General features: G+C 53.1%; 3 non-coding genes across 3 annotated transcripts; all 3 read left to right on the top strand.

Moving 5' to 3' along the window:
• Window positions 1-6,503: 6,503 nt before the first annotated feature.
• TRNAI-UAU lies at window positions 6,504-6,597 on the top strand. The gene is made up of 2 exons: window positions 6,504-6,541; window positions 6,562-6,597. It is a non-coding gene; the product is annotated as a tRNA-Ile (tRNA).
• Window positions 6,598-14,359: 7,762 nt separating this feature from the next.
• On the top strand, window positions 14,360-14,441 carry TRNAS-GCU. The gene has a single exon. It is a non-coding gene; the product is annotated as a tRNA-Ser (tRNA).
• Window positions 14,442-20,809: 6,368 nt separating this feature from the next.
• TRNAG-UCC lies at window positions 20,810-20,881 on the top strand. Its single transcript has one exon. It is a non-coding gene; the product is annotated as a tRNA-Gly (tRNA).
• The last annotated feature ends 1,282 nt before the right edge of the window (window positions 20,882-22,163 follow it).

Genomic DNA, 22,163 nt, shown 5'->3' on the forward strand with positions numbered 1-22,163 from the left:
CCAAAGAGCCACGAAATGTTCTGAGGGTTGGAGAAAAATGCCTTCTAGGGAGCTATTGAACGAGCTCAACCTGTTTCGCTTATCAAAAGAAGATTGAAAGGTGACTTCATTGAAGTGTTTAAGGGCCTTAATGGAGAGAAAATATTGGATATGAAAGGGCTCTTTAATCGAGCAGAGAAAGGCATAACAAGACCCAATGGCTGGAAGGTGAAAAGAGACAAATTCATATTACAAATAAGACACATTTATTCTACAGCGAGGATGAATCACCACAGGAACAAGCTACCAAGGAAAGTGGTGGATTCACCATCTCCTGATGTCATTTAATGAAGACTAGATCCCTTTCTGGAATGTGTTTTCTCCAAAAGTAGCTCTTGTGTCATACAGGAGGCCTGTGATATGCAGGGGGTCAGATTAGATGCTCTAATTGTCTCTTCTGGCCATAAAGTCGACTAATTTCTGAAAAACTGAGTGTAGCATTGGGAGCAGCATCTGATGTTTTCCTGTCTAGCCGGCTTGCTGCCTAGAACGAATGCTCCTTGAGTGGGTGATCCACAGGGAGTAGCTCAAACCTCCAAAGTGCCTGGCCAGGGGCAGGACATTAGCCCAGCAAGGGAGGGGTGTGGCAGTGACATCACAAAGGCCTTTTTGCAGGACCTCAGACTATTGGTCAAAAGTGGTGGGGAGGTGGTGACCTCACAGAGAGATGCTGACATCAGCCAGGCAGGACAGTGGCAAGGGGCCAGGGAAACCTCAGAGACACCTGTGGCTTTGATTCAGCAAGTCTCCTTCTCCAGGTCTCTCTTTGAGGACTGAGAGAGTATTCGGGTTCACGGACGTGAGCACCAGGAGGAACCTCTTTCGAGTTTTCTCCTTCCCTTTTCCTGATTTTACTAGAAAACAGCCGTCCCTGTTTAGAAGGTAAGAGCCTCCTTGAGGTTTGAAACCTGTTCAGTCTGATCCATCTGGTGACTGTTGAATTCTAGGCATGGAAAACACGAGCTTAAGGAGGCAGAGGCAGGAAATGGGCCCTTTGCCCACAGAAATGGTCTATAATGGACGGCTGCAGGCAGCAGGCCGAGAGATAATCTCATCAAAATTATTAGACTACTGGGTAATGTAATCAAAATCACTAAAGGAATGTCAGGGGTTTCTATTGGCACTTAACTTGCCTGCCCCTGGCTGGCTCTGGTTGTACAAGATGGACGTGTAATCAGGGTACAGTTGTGTTAAAAAGAGTAATCGCAGTGCAAGGGATGTTAGGCAAAGGAGAACTTTGTGTGTGATGATGGAAGGTTTTAAGGACCTAAACTGACACTCATGGTTTGTAAAACTCTTGTTTTGAAGGTTCAAGGTGAATTGGTTTGGTTTTGCTTTGTTGGGTTTTTTTTATAATGCCACTGAAAATCCATTTGAATCATTCAAAGTGGCAAAACTGCCGGACACCTTTTGCCAGACACAGGTAACTAGTGTTGTTTGGGTTTGGGATTTAGCATTTAACCCTTAAAGTACCTCACTACTCTATAAAGTTCAAGACCAAAGTTATGGCTGTAGTAAGGGGCAGCCAGAACCAGAAGGATGGAGAAAGAAACATTGGTTGGACAGATGGATGGATGGACAAACCGAATAATTAAGCCTCTGTTTAAAAAAAAAAAGGCTTAAAAACATTAAAAGGAAAAAAGGGGCAAAATGTTTCCCCATTTACCAAAATACCTCAGCCTAGCTCTGCCCTTGGGGTTCGGGGGTGGGGTGCGCTGATTGCGGGGTTTGCCTGGGGCGCCAGGTGCTGGCAGCTAGTCTAGGGCTGCCCCTGCCCAGAGGCCTTTATCCCTCCAGCCTGCGAGGACAGAGGGGGTGTCAGGAAGTTGCCCCTTCAATCCCACACACAAACCCCCTTCTTAGGAAAGGCAAAATCCTGAAGAGAAAAAGTAACATCGAGAAGGACTCCAGAGACAGAGCTTTTTGAGACCTTGGGGAATAGTTGAGTGTCTGACCAGGGACTTGAACTCTTGACTCTCAGATTAAAAGTCTGACACTTGGTCAACTGAGCTAGCCAGGCTCACAGTGAAAGTGAGAAAGTTCATGCAGAGGAGAAACTATGGAAGAAAAAGGGCCCAGGAAACACTAGAGGAAACCTGCTGGTCTCTCTCTCTCTCTCTTCCCAGCCCTGGCCCTGGCCTGCTCCTCCCGCCAGCGCCCTGAGGCATTTTGCCAGCACCATGCCCCAGTCAGCTCCACCCTCCCCAAACGCTGGCAGGCCCAGCTCAGGGACCTGGCCACTCTTACAGCCGCCTCTTCCGCCCTGACCAATAGGGAGGGGGATTGAGTCTCCCTCCCTCAGGCCTGTGCCTCAGCATTCCTGGGGAAAGACCAACCCCGCCAAAGTGACTTTGGGCCAGTAGGTCAACCAAGAGGGCGGCCTCCTGTGCCTGGCTGCAGCCCAGCTGCAGAACTCCAAGTAAACCCAGGAGACAGCCCCCTTGGTTGACCTACTGGCCCAAAGTCATGTTGGCCATGTTGGTCTTTCCCCAGGAATGCTGAAGGGTGGGCCTGGGTGGGGGTGTGCGCGCAACGTCACACCCTCCTCCTGAACTTACCGCCAGAGGCTTGGACACTGTCCATGGTGGAGACGGGACACCTAAAATCCCTGCTTGTCTCTGGTCACACCCCCTTTCAGTACCTTTAAATGTATGATGTCCTACATGGGTGTTCTAGCAAGGTATGGGGTTCCTGGTCCCCAGCTGCCTGAAAACATGTTGGGGTGTATCATTGCTAACAGAGTGCAGACAGCAATATCTGTTAACGTGTAGGTGTCTTGGCATTTAGCCACCAATGTGCCTCGGTTTCCCCTCCCACACAGCAGCGTAGGCCTGTTATGCTTTTGCTGCTGTGCCAAGCTTCCAGCCTATTTACAGGTATGAGTTGAAAAGAAACAATTCTTGTGGGACTGTCTTGTCACCATCTCTCATTTCATTTACATAAGCCACATTACTGAATCCAGATCCCCTCTTAAGACTCCTGAATTTAACCCTGTAGGTTTCAGGTGTCATCTGAAACTGTTTTAAAACTAGTTCCTTACATTTACCATAGTTTGTAGCATCATCAATAGGCATCTCATTCAATATGTCCATAGCTCTTCCAGTCAATTTGGCTACCAATGTGACCATTTTTTGATCACCAGGGATTTCACAGAGGTGCAGAGTCTCTCAAAGGTGATGAAATATTCAGCAATATCACTGGATTCATCATACTGTGGACATAGTCACTCCCATTTGTGGATTTTTGGGGAAGTGGAGCCAGCTGCTGGAAGGTTTTGTCTCTTCCACTCCATAACAGCCAGTCCATGCTTCTGGGCCTCAATTTGGGCCTCTATTTCTCTGTCTCTTAACTCCAGGGCTCTTGTGTGAGCAGCTCCTTCCCTGGCTGCCTCTGCTTCCATAGCCCTTCTGTGCACAGGTGCCTCTGCTTCTTTGAGCTTCAATTGAAACTCCCGGTCCTTTGCCTTCTCTTCTGCTTCCAGTCTGGCCAGCTCTAGTTAAGTAGCTGCCTCACTGGTAGTCATTTTCCTCCTTTCTTGTGCTGAGACACCCCCTCTGCAGTTCACTGAAACTGGGATGCACTCAGCTCAGGGGGCTTCTTAGTTAACAGAGACTTTCCCAGCGCCCAGTGTTCAGCCTTTCTGGGCAGCAACTTGCAACCTGTGCAGTTCCAGCTTCTTCTGCTCTTCGCTCTTCATTAGTTTGCTTATTTTTCTTTCCCTATTTCCCTTACCCGAAAGGAGCAAACAGAAAATCATAAACCAGTAACCACTTTGTCTGTTCTCCAGCCACCACACCCAACTCACTACCAGTCTCTCAAAGCAATCAGCTGTGAGTCTGGAGGTCAGGACTGGGATAGCAAGGGCTGCGTGTCAGGAGTGAGGGGCACCGTCAGAGCTGGAGGGAGCCCAGGGGCCTGTGAGTCGGGAGTGAGGGGCACCGGTAGGGCTGGGGGAAGCCGAGGGGCTGCGGGTCGGGAGTGAGGGGCACCAGCAGAGCTGTGAATCTGGAGGTCAGGACTGGGATAGCAGGGGCTGCAGGTCGGGAGTGAGGGGCACCATCAGAGCTGTGAATCTGGAGGTCAGGACTGGGATAGCAGGTGTAGCGGGTCGGGCATGAGGGTCACCAGCAGTGCAGTGACTGGGGAGCTCAGCGGGAGCCCAGGGGGCTGCAAGTCGGGAGTGAGGGGCACCAGCAGAGCTGTGAGTCTGGAGGTCAGGACTGGGATAGCAGGGGCTGCAGGTCGGGAGTGAGGAGCACCAGCCGCTCAGTGACTGGGGAGCTCAGCGGGGAGCCCAGGGGGCTGCGGGTTGGGACTGAGGGGCACCGGTAGGGCTGGGAGTGAAAACTGTGCAGTTCAGAATGTGAATAGTGACCTTGTCTCCTTCCTGCACCTGCTCTACATTGCTCCACAGCAGCTTCTCCACCTGCAGAGTCACCCCAGCACGGCACTGCAGCCGCCCAGGGTTCAGCAGGGGCCCCTGGCAAGGACCGTGGGTGCAGCTAACAGCCCGGTGTGCCTGGCCGTGAGGCAGCTGTTAAAAAAGCAACACCCGCCCCCCCCAGAAGTACAGAGACTGAATTCCCCAACTTTAACATCATGACCCCCTGTAGAAAGCCACACGTCAGTTGTATTTTCACAGGGAGATGCAAAAACCAAGTGACATCAATTTTCAAGTTGAGTAAATAAAGTTGAGGAGATAGTTATTAACCTCACAAAAATATACTAAAGATCCCTCAACATAACACCTGAAGGTGAAATATGAACAGAGACAAACCTTGTCAGCAAAGGCTCATTTCCCAAACGATCCTCAAAATGTGACTAATTCCCACCCCTCCTCCACAGGAGCTCTGTGCAGTGTCACTGTTCTGCAGGCAGCTTCCCATTCAATGCTGTTGGGGGACATTCCCAGGCCTGGAAATGTACCAACGACAGAATTTGAAGAGCAAACCTGGCTCCCCGCACCAGGCGGGATTTGAGTGTTTTGTCCCTGTCACTTAGTCTGTGTCAATAGTACAGACGCCAGGGGCAGGACTCCAGGCTCTGCTTGAGGGATCCTGGCACAGGGGCTGCAGGAGGGAGGGGGGCAGAAAGGATTGCAGGTTCTGACCTGTGCTCTGGAGAGGAGGTAATAAGAGAAGGGGGTGTTTTTGACTATTCCCCTGCCTCAGGGTCCCCAGGGCTGGAATTCTACATTCCACAGGCCAAATGAGGGGGTGATGCCATGTGGTCAATGAAAACCAGGGCTCCAGGTGAGGTTTGAACTCACAACCTCAGCATAGCTCCTCTCAACACTGCCCTGTAAGTACTGCGCACTAACCAATTGCACCACTAAAGCACCTGTTAATTACAATTCTGAGACCCCCCTAGGCTGATACAGGCAAGGAGTGACCCCAAAACAGTCTCAGTGGAGGTGAGAGCCGGTAGCGACAAGTGTTGTACTCGGTGGGGTGGATCCTTCTTAATGGTTCCAGGCACCATTTGACACCTTGTGGTCCCACCAGGAGCAGAACAGGCTCCCTAAAAGCAGGGCCGCCCAGAGGATTCGAGGGCCTGCAGCAAAGCGGGGGAGCAGACATAAAAAAGGTGCCACCCGCTGTGGCGCTTGTACTCACTGGGTGGCGTCCGAGTCTTCAGTGGCAGCGGGTCCTTCACTCGCTCTGCGTCTTCGGCAGCACTGAAGGACCCGCCGCTGAAGTGTTGCCGAAGACCCGGACTGCTGCTGGGTGAGTAAAAATTAAAAAGGCGCCTCTAGCCAGGGAAGGGATTCTCGGGCAGGGCTTGTGGGGCCCCTGCAGGGTCGGGGTCTGGGGCAAATTGCCCCACTTGCCCCCTGCACTTGCCCTGCCTAAAAGTAGCAGCCACCAGAGCCCAAACAGTAGCCCCACCCCTTCCACTCGAGGCCACGCCCCTGCCCCACCCCTTATTCCCAAGGACCCAGTCTTACGCTGCCTCTTCCCCCAAGACCCCTCCTCCCGCTCACTGCTCTCTGTCCCCTCCCCCCTCACTCGCCCTTACGGTCATTACAAAGTGGCAAGGCAGAGCCCTCCCATTTTTAAAAGTCCTGGGGTGTTGTTCCCCCCTGTTCAGGCACCCCTGGGGCCCTGCACTTCACAGAGCTCTCCCTGATTTCAGCTGTTAGTGAGGGAGCCTCACTGCGAGCGCAGACTGGGCAGTTTCTTGCATGAGAGACACTGTCCCAAAGCAAGACTAATGCTTAGAGCTGGTTATCAGTGATTTCAGATCTGTTGGTCTGCAGCAAGACTCTCCATTGAGTCTTAACCAGCTCTGTTATTACACAGGGAAGAACAAAAGGGTCAAATGGGGCCTGGAACCCTTAAGAAGAATCCACCCCACCGAGTACAACACTTGTCGCTACCTGCTCTCAGCTCCACTGAGAATGTTTTGGGGTCACCCGTCGCCTGTATCAACCTAGGGGTCTCGGAGAATGATAATTAACAGGTGCTCCAGTGGCACAATTGGTTAGCGCACAGTACTTATAGGGCAGTGCTGAGAGGAGCTATGCTGAGGTTGTGAGTTCAAACCTCACCTAGAGCCTTGGTTTTCATTAGCCAAGTGGCATCATCCCCTCATTTGCCCCTGTGGAATGTAGAGTTCCAGCCCAGGGGACACTGAGGAAGAGTCAAAAATGCCCCTTCACTTATTACCTCCTCTCCAGAGCACAGATGAGAATCTACAATCCTTTCTCCGCCCCAGCCCCTGTGCCAGGATCCCTCAAGCAGAGCCTGGAGTCCTGCCCATCCTTGACCCTGAGCCTGGAGGGAGAGGAGCAAGGAGCCATTGTTACAGGGCTTTCCCTTCCCCCGCCCACTTCCCTGGCTCTTGTCACGCAGGCAGCAAGCAGCAAAAGACCAGAAGTCGGAAGCGCAGACAAAGGGATGTTTACTGGGGTTAGTTTCCAAGCAAGCAGATTCCGAAGCCCTTCACACCAGTCGGGCTTATCTCTATAGACCGACAGAGTCTGTTCCCCAGTGTCCCCCTTCCCAGCTCTGACACCGCAGTTCTGAAAGTCTAGGCCTGTGCAGGCAGCCTGAATATCTCTATTCTAACAGCCATCGGCCCCTGTGGAAAAATGATCTATTCAGGGTTGTCCCTAGACATTTTGGTGCCCTACACGGCACCCCCGTCCCCCAGCCCGAGCTGGCAGAGCGGAGCAGGCTGGGGCCAGGTCACTCCACTTCCCGCCGCCCGGTAATTGCAAGGCAGGCCTGACCCAACACTCACGGGGCGTCGGGTAGTGGAGTGATCCGGCCCCAGCCTGCTGCACTCTGCTCCTGGCCTTGGCACTTGGGGGTTGGGGGGAAAACACCCCCCCAGCACTCACCAGTGGTGCGGCTGGGAGCTGGTGGAGCAGAGCAGGCTGGGGCCAGGTCGTTTCACTTCCCACCGCCCGGTGAGTGCCGGGTGCACCTGATCCCTCCAGCAGTGCACCGGGGTGTAGCTCAGGGGAAGGGGCGGAGTGTGGGGGGGAGGGGGTAGAGCAGGGGTGGGACGAGGGGGGGTGGGGCAGACCAGGGGTGGGGGCTGTGGGGAAGAGGCAGAGCAGAGGCAGGGGCAGCTTTCCTGGCCGGCTCAGGCAGCCGGGGGATCAGGCTGGCCGCTGGAGCAGTACGCAGCTGCATAGGGCACCAGGAAATTTGGGGCAATTTGGTGCCTCACATTTCCTGGCGCCCTACACAGCTGCGTAGTTTGCGTATGGGTAAGGACGGCCCTGTATCTATGTAGCTCACTGAGGGGTTGGTGGGCTGAGCTTCCCCCCCCTGGAGCTTTCCAGGGATGAGATTTTGATGAATTGCAACAAGAAGAAAATCTCCCCTGTTCCTGTTTGTCACCTTGGCCCCTTCTTGTGCCCCCCTGAGCCTCTGTTCTTCCTGCTGGGGGAGATACAGAGCCAAGCCCCCATCTGCCTGAGTCTCAGAGTCTGTGGCCACCTCTGAACTATTGCCACTGGCGAGTGTGGCTCCCACTGCTTCCCCAGAGGGGCTGCAACAGCAGCTCCCCAGCTGGGTCTGGGGGTGTCAGAGATCCAGGCTGTAGGGTGCAGGGGATCCAGGGCCTGTGAGTCCCCTGCCTGAGGGGAGGCCAATGCCTGTGGTGGCCATAAGCACCACAGGTTTAACCCCGTCTGCTCCCTTCCCCACGGCTCTGATTTCGGTGACACTGACGTCCCCCTGTGGCTGGGGAGATGGATTTGTGGGCCCAGCACAGTGCAGGGGGCTTCCAAGACAGCCTGTAATTCAGCAAGCACTTTGCAGCTGGGCCTTGGGCTGGGGGTGATTTTCTCTCCTCCCAGCGGATGGGGGATGCGCTGGGACCAGCTCCTGGCTCTGTTTTTGGGAGCTGGTTTCCCGTGAGGACACACCAGCCATCACTGCTCTCTACCTAGGGGAGAACCACCTGGGAATGTGCTCCTGGCCCAGCCGATCTGGAAGGGTAAATGGGATCGTGGCCAGCACAGCAATGTGGGGCTAGGTCCCTGAGAAAACAAAGGGGGTGGGGTAAGAGCAGAGACGAGAACTAGAGATGGGGGAGGAGACAGGGTCTCGAGGGAGGGAGCAGCTGGAGAGAACCAAGGAGCGCAGTGGACAAGTCTGCCCTGTGAATACTAGTGGTCACAGGTGTTCTGCAGAAAACCCACAGTCAGCTGGTCCCATGGTGTGATGGTCAGCCCTCGGGACTCTGACTCTCACAGTCCCAGTTCAGAGCTTGGCAGGATCTGCTGGATCTGCGTCGTATTGGTACGAAGCCCCAGAGGCCCTACTGCTCAGCATCCTCATCGCACAAAGGTCTCTCTTGTCCCTCCTGCTTGGTTACTAATGCCTACTCAAGGGAGATCTTTGGTCCAGATGGCCCCATGCTATTGAACCTGAGAGTCCAGCTAGAGATGCCTTCCCTCCTTTCGGCTGTCTCATAGCTGCATTCCTGGCTGCCTCAGCTGATGACCACAGGCTCTTCGGCACCCCGGCCCCTAAGCCAGGGCAGGTGGAGGGTTTGGAGCTCCCCATAGTGGCTTGGGCTCCCAAGGTGGCTTTTACCGTGGCCCGGCTTCAGCGTCTGTCCTGGCTTGGGGGCAGGGCCTCCAGGGGAAGAGGAGAGTTGGGGCCATGGAGAAGGGCAGGGCCTCGGGGCTCCCCCACTTCTACCGAGGTTCCGGTGCTTTTGCTCAGGAGCAGAGGCTGCATCATTGTTTAAATCTAAACCAACCCCAGATGGGGGTGGAGACATTCCCCAGGGATCTCAGGCCGAACCTGCAGCCCTCAGCTGTTGCTGCTGGAGGGCGTGAAGCCCTTTCACTCGTATTGCCTAGTGTCCCTAGCTCTGAGGCCTTTCTCTCGCCTCGTCCTGAGGGACCTTCCACTCCATTCCCAACCCACCTCCTAATTATCCAGGGGCTCTTCTCCCAGAAGGGGATCACTCAGGGGCTGGATCCCTCTTTGCCTTTTCTCTGTGTCTAGCACAGTTCGAGGTGCCCATGGGTGGGGTGTTTGATCACAATGACCCTCCGTGGAGCTGCCATTCAGCTTCCCTCATTTGGTCTCATCTTTCACTGAATCCAACATTTTTTCAATCCCTCATCACCATCCTCCCAAGCACATTTCAACTGCCTCCACATCCCTTCACCAGGCAGTGTCCCTGTGGTGTGGGCTGTCTGCATAGGCCCTTTCTCAATCTTTCTCACCCTCTTGTCTTGAGTCTCCTGTGTCTCTGCTTTCTAAGCACAGACTAACTCTGGCTGTTCAGAGGAGGGCAGGACCATGCCTATGCGTGGCCAGCAGACAGCGACAAAGACCCCCAGCCAGCCTGCTCCCTGCCACGCCAAACCCCACTGAAGGCCACCCACAGACCAGCATGCGGGGCGGCTGCTGATGCTCTGTGGCCAACATCAGAAGACGGTAGGAAAGCAGGGCCAGCCCCCCCGGTGGGGCCTCTGACCGTTCCCACTCACGGTGCTCACTTTGGCAGTGGGGCAGGAGATTTTTCCCCAAGAGGCTTTTCCCCAGCTGGCGAGAAGCAGAGAAACACCCAGGCTCCCAAGGTGCTATGTAGCAACCCCCCTCCAGCACAGGGACAGGCGCACACTTGGAAGCGGGAAACTGCTCCACACGCTAGCCTGGGCAGCCGTCCATTTTCTTTGGCAAGTCAGGAAGGGCAAAGGCGAGACTGGAAGCACCTGGGGCTCATGTCCCAGCCTTTGTAACACCCAACCCCCAACTCCTTCCCGGGGCTCTAGCTGAAGCCAGAGCATTGGCCTGAGCAGCCAAGAAGAGGTTCCAGCCCTGAAGGGAGCAGAACTTTCAGCGCAAAGGTAAAACTGGACAAGCACAACCATGAAGGGACATGAACCCTCAATTGCCTGATCCAAACTCAGATGCCTTCTCCATTAGGCCACATGGTCACATATAATTTCTCCACGTACTTCTTTAGAGAAGACGGACACTGTGTTTCTCAGACTTGGGTCATCTACTGAGGGGGGTTGAGACTCTCTGGGCACAGAAGTCAAGTTCCCAGCGAGATGTGAGACTTAATTCTCTGGAGCCAGGTGCAGGGCTTTGGCAGGGAGGCTCAGGCATGGGGGATTGGGGTGCAGCGGATGGACCGGCTGTCTAGGTGAGGAGATTTAGTTGCACTGAGGCACAGAAGGGAGGAGGAATCCTGCTGATGGTCAGTGGCTGTGCAGAAAAAAGGGTGTTGATTCCCCCATCCTAAATGGGCTGGTTGGCTTGACCCTTCTCCCCTCTGCAGAGCATGGTGGGGACTGCAGCTCACCCCTTGTGGGGCAGGAGGGCACAGGTGCAGGGTGCTGGGCTCCAGTGCGGTGGGGCAGGGCAGGGCCTGTGGTTTACATTCTGCGTTGCCTGGTGCTGGGCCATTGCACAATCCCAGCCACGCCGCACAGCGCACCCCGAGAGGCGGATGGGGGCCAAGCAGATGATCCAGCACGAGGGGGGTGAGGATGTGTGGTTGGGGGGAGGAAAGGCCTTGGGCTGCACTGGGGGAGTGCAGAGCAGGGGTGACACCCCAGAAACCTGCAGCAAAGGGATGGACAGGTGGGGTGGGTGGATAGAAGAGGCAGCGAGCCTAAAAGAGGAGTGGGGTCTAGTGGTCAGAGCAGGGAGGGGGCTGGGCACCAGGCGCCAGGGACCTCTGGGTTCTATCCCTGACTCTGGGAGCAGAGGTGGGTCTAGAGGTCATAGCAGGGGGACCGGGAGCCAGGACTCCTGGGTTCCATTGTGGCGGTTGCTTTTTTCTGTGTCTTCCTCCCTACAGATCCCAGCCCAGCCCCCTAGCAGAATCTGACTGGGGGAGGGGGTTGCCCTGCCACTCCAGACTCGTGATTCGAACCCCTCTCACCATAGGCTCTGACATCACAGAATCTCCCCCTCAAGACAGAAAGTAGGAGCCCCTCCCAGCATGCGGAGGAAGCTAGTGAGTTTCTTGGGGGTCTCTGGCGGAGGTGACGGCACCCACCAGACACCCACTCATGGTTGCAAGGAGACCCCCCTGCACAGCTCCCTGCTATGAGGAGCCGGGGGCGCCCAGCCAGGGTCAGGAGGTGAGATGGGGTTGCAGTGGCAGGAAGGGGGCAGAGCTGGGGGTGGTGCCAGGTCTGGTGCTGGCTACACGGGGAAAAACCACACTGCTCCTCCATAACACACACACACACACACGACACACACACACACACACACACCTCCTGGTCTTGGGAGGGGAACAGGAGAAAGGACAAAAGAAGCAAGAGACAAAGAGAAAGGAGGGATGGATGAAAAGGTGAAACAAAAAGGACAAACCCCAATGACCCCAGTGATTCTAAGGGACAAAATCCCAGGTGCAGAATAAAATTCTGCCTCCTTAAGCTCGTGGTTTCCATGCCTATAATTCAACGGTCAACAGATGGATCAGACTGAACAGGTTTCAAACCTCGAGGAGGATCTTACCTTCTAAACAGGGATGGCTGTTTTCTAGTAAAATCAGGAAAAGGGAAGGAGAAAACTCGAAAGAGCTTCCTCCTGGCGCTCACGTCCGTGAACCCAAATACTCTCTCAGTCCTCAAAGAGAGATCTGGAGAAGGAGACTTGCTGAAGCAAAGCCACAGGGGTCTCTGAGGTTTCCCTGGCCCCTCACCCCTGTCCTGCCTGGCTGATGTCAGCATCTCTCTGTGAGGTCACCACCTCCCCACCACCTTTGACCAATAGTCTGAGGTCCTGCAAAAGGCCTTTGTGATGTCACTGCCACACCCCTCCCTTGCTGTGCTAATGTCCTGCCCCTGGCCAGGCACTTTGGAGGTTTGAGCTACTCCCTGTGGATCACCCCACTCAAGGAGCGTTCGTTCTAGGCAGCAAGCCGGCTAGACAGGAAAACATCAGATGCTGCTCCCAATGCTACACTCAGTTTTTCAGAAATTAGTCGCCTTTATGGCCAGAAGAGACGATTAGAGCATCTAATCTGACCACTTGAGGATCACTTGAGCTGCAGTCAAGCACTCTACCGCTGAGCTATACCCCCACAATGACCTGAGTAGGGAATCGTGATTTTCAGGACTTTGAAGGACAAACCCTGATTCATCGAGCTCCTTTGCCATTCCCAGACCACAGGTGGTTTTAAAAATGGGGTTTGATTAAACTTCTTAAATGTGGCAAACACCACAGCTTGCGCACCCACCGATATAGCTTCTCCCACTGACATAGCTGCCACCTCTTGCAAAGTGGATTAACTACACCCCCAGGAAAACTCTCTCCCATCAGCATAGAGCAGTGGTTCTCAAGCTGTGGGTCAGGCCCCCAAAGTGGGTCAAAACCCTGTTTTAATGGGGTCGCCAGGGCTGGCATTAGACTTGTTGGTGCCTGGGGCTGAAACCAAAAGTCTGAGCCCCACCACCCAGGGCTGAATCCCTCAATCTCTGGTTTTGCCCTCCCCTAACTGGGGCAGGGCTCAGGCTTTGTCTTCCCTGCCTCTGCCCAGTGTGGAGGGGCCTGGTCCCTCTTTCCAGGGCCATGGAGTAAGTTTTTTTTGGGCAGAAGGGGGTTGCAGTGAAAAGAAGTTTGAGAAACCCTGGCACAGAGCCTCTGAATATGTCTAGACTTGGCTCCCTGTGGCAGATCAGACACTAAAAGTACAGCCATGGAGACACCACACACCAGCCTTGCCTAACAGGCAAGAATCAAACCTCCACAGAAAGACGCCTGTTGCTTTCTAACCCATCTCCCTAAGCCCTCAGCCACCAACACTTAACAAAAGGGCTTTTCTACACTATGGTTCTGGTCTCACTGAAGGGTCATTTCCAATTGTTTGCTCAGAGCAGCATTACGGGAAATGGTGCCCTGGGCAAAGCTTGTACTTTGGCACTTCCCCATTGCCCCTGGACGATCCCCACTCCCCCTTTACCGCTAGCTCCTGCACTCCCACCCCTTGCACCTCCTTCACCCCTAACTCCTGCCCCCTCCTGTGCCCCCTTTGCCCTTAACTCCCTGTGCCACCAGCCATTGCCCCTCTCCTGCAGCCCCTTCACATGGCTCCAGTGCTGGGGCCCCGCACTTGTTCTCCCTTTCCCTGGGCTTTGGCATCACTAGCCCCTGCTTAGCGAATAGGGTTCAGTGGTTCCCAAAATGTGGGGCATGGCTCCTAGGGGGACACAGAGGAACATTCATGGGGGCACCTCAGGGCCTGAGCCAGCCCCCATGGAGGGAGCAGCACTCAGCCCCACTCTGCCCCAGCTCTTCCCCAACCCCACCCTCAGCCTGGGGCTCTGGCTCCCAGCTCAGCCTCGACCCCCTTACCCCTGTCTGCACCCCTCTCCCCAGCAAGCAACAGCCCCACTCCCAGCCTCAGTTCTTGACTGCGGCTTCCAAGGGGCCACAGCCATGGCTAAGAGGGCACAGTGTGAAATGTTTGGGGACCACTGGTTTAGGGTGATGTTCTCAATCACTTCTATGAAGTCCAATAAAAGCTATTCCTCACCCACCCACCCCTCCATCAGGACAGTCTAGGTATGTTCTGCTGCCCTTCACTCATGCAGGAAGGATAATAACATTTCATTCCATTGAATCCTAAAGTGATTTGTAACCCACCACCAGCCGAAACTGGTCATTTTGGGAAAGCAGCCCCATCATGCTGCATACCTAAGCAAAGTAGGTGTGTCTGTGCAAACACGCTCTGTTCCTGAAGTCTTTCCCCCAGCTCCTCACTAGATGTGAGGGGGGAGCTCTTTCAGCCCCTGCTTCTGTGTAGTATTTAAAAACTCCTTATTGTCCCTAGCTCTGCTGGCCTTAGATTTCTCCTCCTGTCCCTTTTTAACAGCTCAGATGAGGTGGCCGAGTGGTTAAAGTGATGGACTGCTAATCCATTGTGCTCTGCATGCATGGGTTCAAATCCCATTCTCATCGGATGCATTTAGTTTTCACCCCTCCTTTGTAGACAACCATCTCCCCCTTTGGTACAATGACAGATCAAACGATCTTGCTTCTTGCAAACAAAAACCTTCTCAGAAACTCAGAACTACCTTGCTTTAAATAAAATGTCTAAATCCCAGATTTCTTTAAAAAAGAAATTCTCTAGTGCTGTATTTCTTAGTTTTTATCTCAAGAGGTAACATCCTCATCTTCTCCCCCAAACACCCTGGGACCTGCCCAAATTATTAAAATACCCTCAACCCGAGCAAGGCCAGAGCAGTGAACCAGAGCTAGTGTCTAAGCCAAGCTGTTCTGAAGGAGGCAACTCCAACATTTTCTCCCTGCTTCCCTTGGCAAGGTCTGACTGAGAAAACAAAATTCCCCAAACTGAAAATTTTCTGCTGAAAAACTAATACTAGTCTGTTTGGGGACTTTGGTTTGCAAGTATTATTGTTATTATTCTCTTCTGATTTCTGAATCAGTTCAGTCTTTGTCCTCCAGGTGTGTTTTCAGCTGCTGAGTTGTGGGGGAGAGAGGCCAAGTCATGATGTCTCTTCCCCTCTTTCATAGTTTCTTCCAACTTGCTAGGAAGCTCCTTTGTTACCATGTGACTCAAGCAGTGTCCATTGTCGCTGTGCTATCTCGGAGAAGCCTGCATTGTACACGGTTCCTGGGCTAGTCCTTGGGAGTGTGGATCCCTTCAATGGGCCAGCAGCGAGTCTGGCTCCTCCATTGTCACACCTGAAAGGCTGGTGGGGGGCATTTCCCAACCTCATAACATATCTCAGTAACACACACAGAGCAAAACTTCATAACTTCCCAACCAATGCAAGCACACACAATCCAACACGATATTAATGTTCAACAGATCAAGACTTTTGAAATGATACCTCACCAGGCAGACTTTGAACAAACTATATGAGAGTGGTGAATATGGGGCTTCCAGGTGCTGCTCTGAGCACAGCCTGCCACACCTGGGCTTCCATTGCAATGGAGACGTACCCTTAGAGTCCATCTCTCCTGGGATAAAGATGGCCCACACCTGACTCTCTGCCAATCCCCACTGGGCCCTGAGAAGTGTTGTTCGTGTTTGTATTCTATAAAGCAGAGGAGCAGATGAAGTTTTGCTCCCAAGGTGTGTGTGTGATTCTTTGGACAGGTCTACACTACAAAATTAGGTTGGTGTAATTACATTACTTAGGCTGGCAATGCAGTTCTATCAAGCTAATCCCGGTGTAGATAGCGGCTCAGCTGTCAGAACTTTCTGGAGCTATGAAAGGGGAGGGGCCCATGGCTCTGTAGCAGGAATGCAGGGCAGGTGAGTTCACGGCAGGCATGGTGGGATACTGGTGGAGGCCAGTTATGGTGATATAATGACCAGCAGCATTTACACTGACATTTGTCACTTTAAGTTTGCTGCAAAAAGCACTAGGCCTCTCGTCGAGGTGGTTTTATTTTGTCACCAAAACAGGGCAGTGTTGTCATCAGACGTGGCATTGCAGTGTGTGCACCAGCCAAAAACTGCTGACCGAGGGAGCGTTGTGTGTTTTTCACACATCTGAGCAATATAATGATGCTGAAGTAACCTTGTAGTGCAGACCTGGCCAAAGATTCACACACACACACACACACACACACACACACACACACACACACACACACACACACACACACACACACACACACACACACACACACACACACACACACACACACACACACACACACACACACCTTGCAAGGAAAACCTCACCTGCTCCTCTGCTTTGCAGAATCCAAACACAAGCAAAGCTTGTCAGGCCCCAGTGGGGATGGCAGGGAGTCCGGTGTGGGCAGACACGGTAGTTTAGCCACAAGCAGGCACCATGGCTTAGCTGCCTAAAGTGCCTGTCTTGTAAACAGGAGATCCTGGGTTCAACTCCCAGTGGTGACTTGTTGTGTAACTCATGGGGAACCTGGTATTGGCTACTGTAGGAGGACAAAACACAGAGCTCTTTGGTCTGGTCCAGTATAGTTGTTTAAATTATACTCACAGGCACTGATAACAGACTTACTGAAAGTTTGGGAGTTAAGAGCTGATAGGTCAGTGTTCCAGCGTGTCACAGATGATCCTGCTTCCTCTGGGACAGGGGCAGGTCTGGGCTCTCACACCGAATGGCTCATTGTGGCTGGCACAACCTGTGGGCGGCTCATTTAGTTTACACCGAGGGTTGAGTCCTGCTTTGTGCACCGTGTGTGAGAATGAAAATCCTAAACCGCCCTTTGAAATAACAAAAGCAGCAGGACGTGTTATTGTCCCTGCCCCAAAGCAGACAGACCAATGGAGAAATGCCATTGAGTCCAGGGTAATACTCCACTGCCATTTTACCTTGTTTGCTTGCTAAACTCCCTCCCAACATTGAGGGCTCCCAGAGCCCGGTATTGAGCCTGAGCCAAGATGTCTACGCTGCAAATTTACCACCCCACGGCCCTAGCCTGGGAGCCTGCACTGGCACGGGACAGCGCTGGGTGTTTCATCGCAGTGCGGACATAGCCTAGCATTATGTCTACACTGCCATTAACACACCCAAGTCACTATTCTCAAACCCTGGGTCAGTTGATTCAGGCTTGTGCTGCAGGGTTATAAAATCACAGCATAGACACTTGGGCTTCAGCCCAGCCTCCGAGACCCCACGAGGGGTGAGGGTCTCCGAGCCTGGGCTCCAGTCTGAGCCCAGATGTCTACGCTGTAGTTTTTAGCTCCACAACCTGAGCCCCAGGAGCCCAAATCAGACCATCCAGGCCAGCGGGATTTTGTCACAGTCTAGATGCCCTCTCAGGGTATGTCTACACTGCAATGTAAGCCCAGGGTTAGCAGCAGTCATGTCAGCAGCCCCAACACATAAACATAAACCACGAGGGAAAGACCCACCCCCCAGATAAGCTGGGCAGTGTCCTTCTCCCTACGGTTCGTAAGTCCAGCAACCAAAAGTCCTTTAACATGAACCATCCCCGCTCTGCACCCCACTCACAGCTGTTGTCCTTAGTCAGTGCAAGCCCAGAGGTGCCTCTGTAGAGTTCACCTGCCATCCTGGGTGGAAAAGGGGGGAAAATAAGAAGGCACCGTACTCACTGTGTTGTCTAGGGACTCACTCATCCCTCTACAGCCACCCTGTCCTAACGTTGGTCTAACACCTACATTTTAGTATTGGGACCCAGACCCCAGCCCACTTGGCTTTGGAACCCCTGTCCCCTGCCTAGCAAGTGCTATTGAATTGAGGGTGAGTCCCTCAGTCGGGGTCTGCCAAGCACAGTTGTGCTGCCCTCGATTCACACAACAAGGATAACAACCCTTTATTTCTCCTGCCCCTGTAACATGGAGACTGGGAATCCAACACCAGCCACAAGTGATCATTTCAGCCAGCAACCCAACCTATTTCCAACATACTGTAAAATTCACATGCAGACTCATACACGAAACCTTGCAAGAAAATCTTCCTGAGGGGTCTGAAGCACCTGCTGCTGGAGGGAAGGAGGGAGCCGTGGATTGGGATTGAGGAGCAGCATGAGGAGAAGGGGCCTGTGGGTTGGGACAGAGGAGAAGGGTGAAGAGGAGCAGGCTCTGGTTGGGAGTGAGGAGCAGTGAGCATAGGAGGGACTGAGGGTTGGGTCTGAGGGGCACTGGGAAAAGAGGGGACATGGGTTTAGGCTGAAGAGCATCTTCATTTGGGGATCCAGCAGGACAGGGGAAGGCAGCGGGTGATTCTAATTCCTTAGGGATATTCTGTGTGTTTGTATGTGTGTGTGTGTGTGTGTGCAGGGAAGGAACATGCTCTATGCCCAGAGGCCTTTATTCCTCCAGGCTGCAAGGACAGAGGGGCTGTCAGGAAGTTGCCCCTTCAAACCACACACAAAAAGGCCCTTCTGAGGAAAGGGAAAATCCTGAAGAGAAAAAGTAACATCAAAGAGGACTCCAGCAAGACAGTGTAAGATCTTGGGGAGTAGTTTATCACTTGACCAGGGACTTGAACCCTGGACCCTCAGATTAAAAGTTTGATGCTCTGCCCACTGAGCTAGCCAGGCTCACAAAGAAAAGCAGCAAGTTGGTGCAGAGGAGAAACTAGTCAAGAAAACAAGAGTGGGAAACAATAGGGGAAACCTGCTGCTCTCTCTGGCCTGGTCAACACTACGAGTTTATATCGAATTAAGCAGCGTTAAATCGCATTAACCCTGCACCCGTCCACACAACGAAGCCCTTTATATCGATAAAAAGGTCTCTTAATACCGGTATCTGTACTCCTCCCCGACGAGGGGAGTAGCGCTGAAATCGGCATTGCCATGTCGGATTAAGGTTAATGTGCCCACAATTCGACGGTATTGGCCTCCGGGTGCTATCCCACAGTGCACCATTGTGACCGCTCTAGACAGCAATCTGAACTCGGATGCACTGGCCAGGTAAACAGAAAAAGCCCCATGAACTTTTGAATTTCATTTCCTGTTTGCCCGGCGTGGAGCGCCGATCAACACAGGTGACCATGCAGTCCCAGAATCAAAAAAGAGCTCCAGCATGGACCGTACGGGAGATACTGAAGCTGATCTCTGTATGGGGAGATGAATCTCTTCTATCAGAACTCCGTTCCAAAAGACGAAATGCCAAAACATTTGAAAAAAATCTCCCAGGCTATGATGGACAGAGGCCACATCAAGGACTCAACACAGTGCTGAAACTTAAGGAGCTGAGATAAGCGTACCAGAAAGCCAAAGAATGAAATGGACACTCACGGAGGGAGGGGCGGCTGATGACTGTAGCTATCCCATAGTTCCCGCACTCTCCAAAAACCATTTGAATTCTTGGCTGAGTTCCCAAAGCCTGAAGGGTCAAAAACATTGTCACGGGTGGTTCAGGGTATATGTCGTTGCCCCCCCGCCCCCGTGAAAGCAAAGGGGAAAAAATCATTTCTCGCCTTTTTTCAATGTCACCGTATGTCTACTGGATGCTGCTGGCTCATGTTGTGCTGCAGCGCTACACAGCAGCATCCCCTTCCCTTCCCTTTCCTTCCAGATGGCAGACGGTACAGTAGGACTGGTATGCGTCATCGTCGTCCCATGAGTGCTCCTGGCTGGCCTTGGTGAGGTCGCCCAGGGGCACTTGGGCAAAAATGTGAATGACTCCCAGCTCATTCTCTTCTTTAAGCTTTGTCTAATGGAGATTCAGTCCTGCCTGGAATATCATAGCAGCTGGAGGCTTCTCTCCCCTCCCCACTTTGAACTCTACTTGCAGAGGCAATAAAGTCAGTGTTGTTTCAAATTCCTGCATTCTTTATTACTTCGTCACACAAATGGGGGGATAACTGCCACATAAGCCCAGGAGGAGTGGGGGAGGAGGGAAGCAATGGGTGGGGTTGTTGCAGGGGCACCCCCTAGAATGGCATGCAGCCCATCATTTCTGTGGGATGTCTGGGGCTGTGACCCGGAGCGGCTGTTTGCCTCTCTGGTTCTTTAGTAGGCTTGCCTGATAGTCTAGACAGGACTGACTCTCCCTTTAGACAAAACGTAAAGAAGGGAATGACCGGGGGAGTCATTCCCATTTTTGTCCATGCGTCCCCGGCCGACTTCACCGAGGCCAGCCAGGAGCACCCATGACAGCAGCAGACAGTACATTATGACTGGTCACTGTCATTGTCAACTTGCAAAGCAGCAGATGGGACGGTATGGCTAGTAACTATCTTTGCTAACTTGCAAAAGGCAAGGGGATGCTGCTGTGTAGCGCTGCAGTACCGCGTCTGTCAGCACCATCCAGTAGACATATGGTGACAGTGAAAAAAGGCTGAACGGGCTCCATGGTTGCCGTGCTATGGCGTCTGCCCGGGCAATCCAGGGAAAAGGGCGCGAAATGATTGTCTGCCGTTTCTTTCACGGAGGGAGGATTGAGTGACGACATTTACCCAGAATCACCTATGACACTGTTTTTGCCCCATCAGGCATTGGGATCTCAACCCGGAATTCCAATGGGCAGGGAGACTCAGGGAACTATGGGATAGCTATGGGATAGCTACCCACAATGCAACACTCTGGAAATTGACGCTAGCCTCGTACATGGATGCACACCACTTAATTAATGTGCTTAGTGTGGCCGCGTGCACTCGACTTTATACAATCTGTTTCCAAAAAACAGTTTCTGTAAAATTGGAATAATGCCGTAGTGTAGACATACCCTGTGATTAACAACTTTGCTGGCTAATTGAAAGGCTGATGGTTCAAACCCAAGTGAAGATGGAGGTGTTTTTTTAGTGATGAGAATCCAGTACATTTTAACAGGCAGAAAAGTGCCTCAATGCTGCTCTAGCCTCATTAGGCAAGCATAAGTAGCACTTTTGCTAGATGCATTGGTGGTATAGTGGTGAGCATAGCTGCTTTCCAAGCAGTTGACCTGGGTTCAATTCCCAGCCAATGCAGGGATGTGACACTTTCTCTACTGGGAATTGGTTTTATTTCAGTCACGTTGTGTCAGTTTATCAATGAAATGAGAGAATCGATGTCCTGCAGGTCATTCAACACACAATGGAGGAAGAAAGGGGTGGGACTGTACAATGAGCTGTTGGAGTTATCTGGTATTACAATGTTTGGTTTATTTAAAAAAAAATCTTTACTTCCCTCTCCCTTTTAGACTCAAAGCCTTTAAGGTCAGAAGGGACCAGTGTGATCATCTAGTCCGACCTGCTGCACCTTGCAGGCCAAAAGACCCCACCCACCCACTCCTGTAATAGACCCGGGAGGGGAGGCAGCTCTGTGCTCTGCCCCTACCCCAGGCAGCACATGGAGGCCCTCTGCTCCCCTGCCCACATCAGTGTGCAGAGATGTGCCAGCAGCACTAAGGTGGCTCCCTGCCCACTCTGCCTCCGTCCCTCCGTGCCGCTTCCAGAAGTGGTTGGCACGTCCCAGCATCCCCTGGGGTGGGGGGAGTGTCTCCATTCACTGCCTCTGCCCTGAGTACCAACTCCGCAGTGCCCATTGGCCAGGAACTGCAGCCAATGGGAGCTCTGGGGCCGGCGCCTGCAGGCAGCGGCACACGGAGACCCCCTGGCATGGCCCACCTAGGAGCTGCTGCCGGAGGGTTGTGTGTACCAGTCACTTTGGGAGCTGCAGTGCCCAGGGTAAGCGCCACCCCTCCTGCACTCCACCCCCCTCCCCCAGCACAGAGCCCGCACCCCGCACCCAAATTTCCTGCCAGAGCTTTGCTTGTCTTCCTTTCACCCAGAACTGTCCTTCTCCTGGGCTGCAAGTAGCCATCCCTGGGAAGCCAAGAGGCAGGCACAGGATTCTACCTCCCAGCAGCCAACCGCACCTCCCCAGGCTTTGCAGAACGACTGGTGGTGCTCTACTAACCCCACTTAGCCGCACTGAGGCACTGAGCTTCTGCCCTGCCTTCCTCAGTTCGACTTTCCTCTTTTGCCCCATTGCTGCCTCACTTCCTCCTTTGGCAAGTCACGCAGAGGAGGCAGCAGGAAGAGCCGGCCGCCATATTCCAACCTCCCAGGGCAGAGGAGACCAAGCCACAAGGCTTCAAAAGGTGACTGGCCAAGATCCTCTAGCTTTCCCGTGCTGATGCCAAGGCTTTTTCCTCAGCTCATTTCACCACCCTCTGCCATGCAGGGATTGGGGTTATCGCAGGTGTTACCCGAAATTGGGCCAGCTAGTAAGCGTAGGGAGGACTAATGACCCACCAGAGTTTGGCAG

Source organism: Mauremys reevesii, linkage group 23 (genome assembly GCF_016161935.1).
Source record: "Mauremys reevesii isolate NIE-2019 linkage group 23, ASM1616193v1, whole genome shotgun sequence".
Lineage (NCBI taxonomy): Eukaryota > Metazoa > Chordata > Testudines > Geoemydidae > Mauremys > Mauremys reevesii.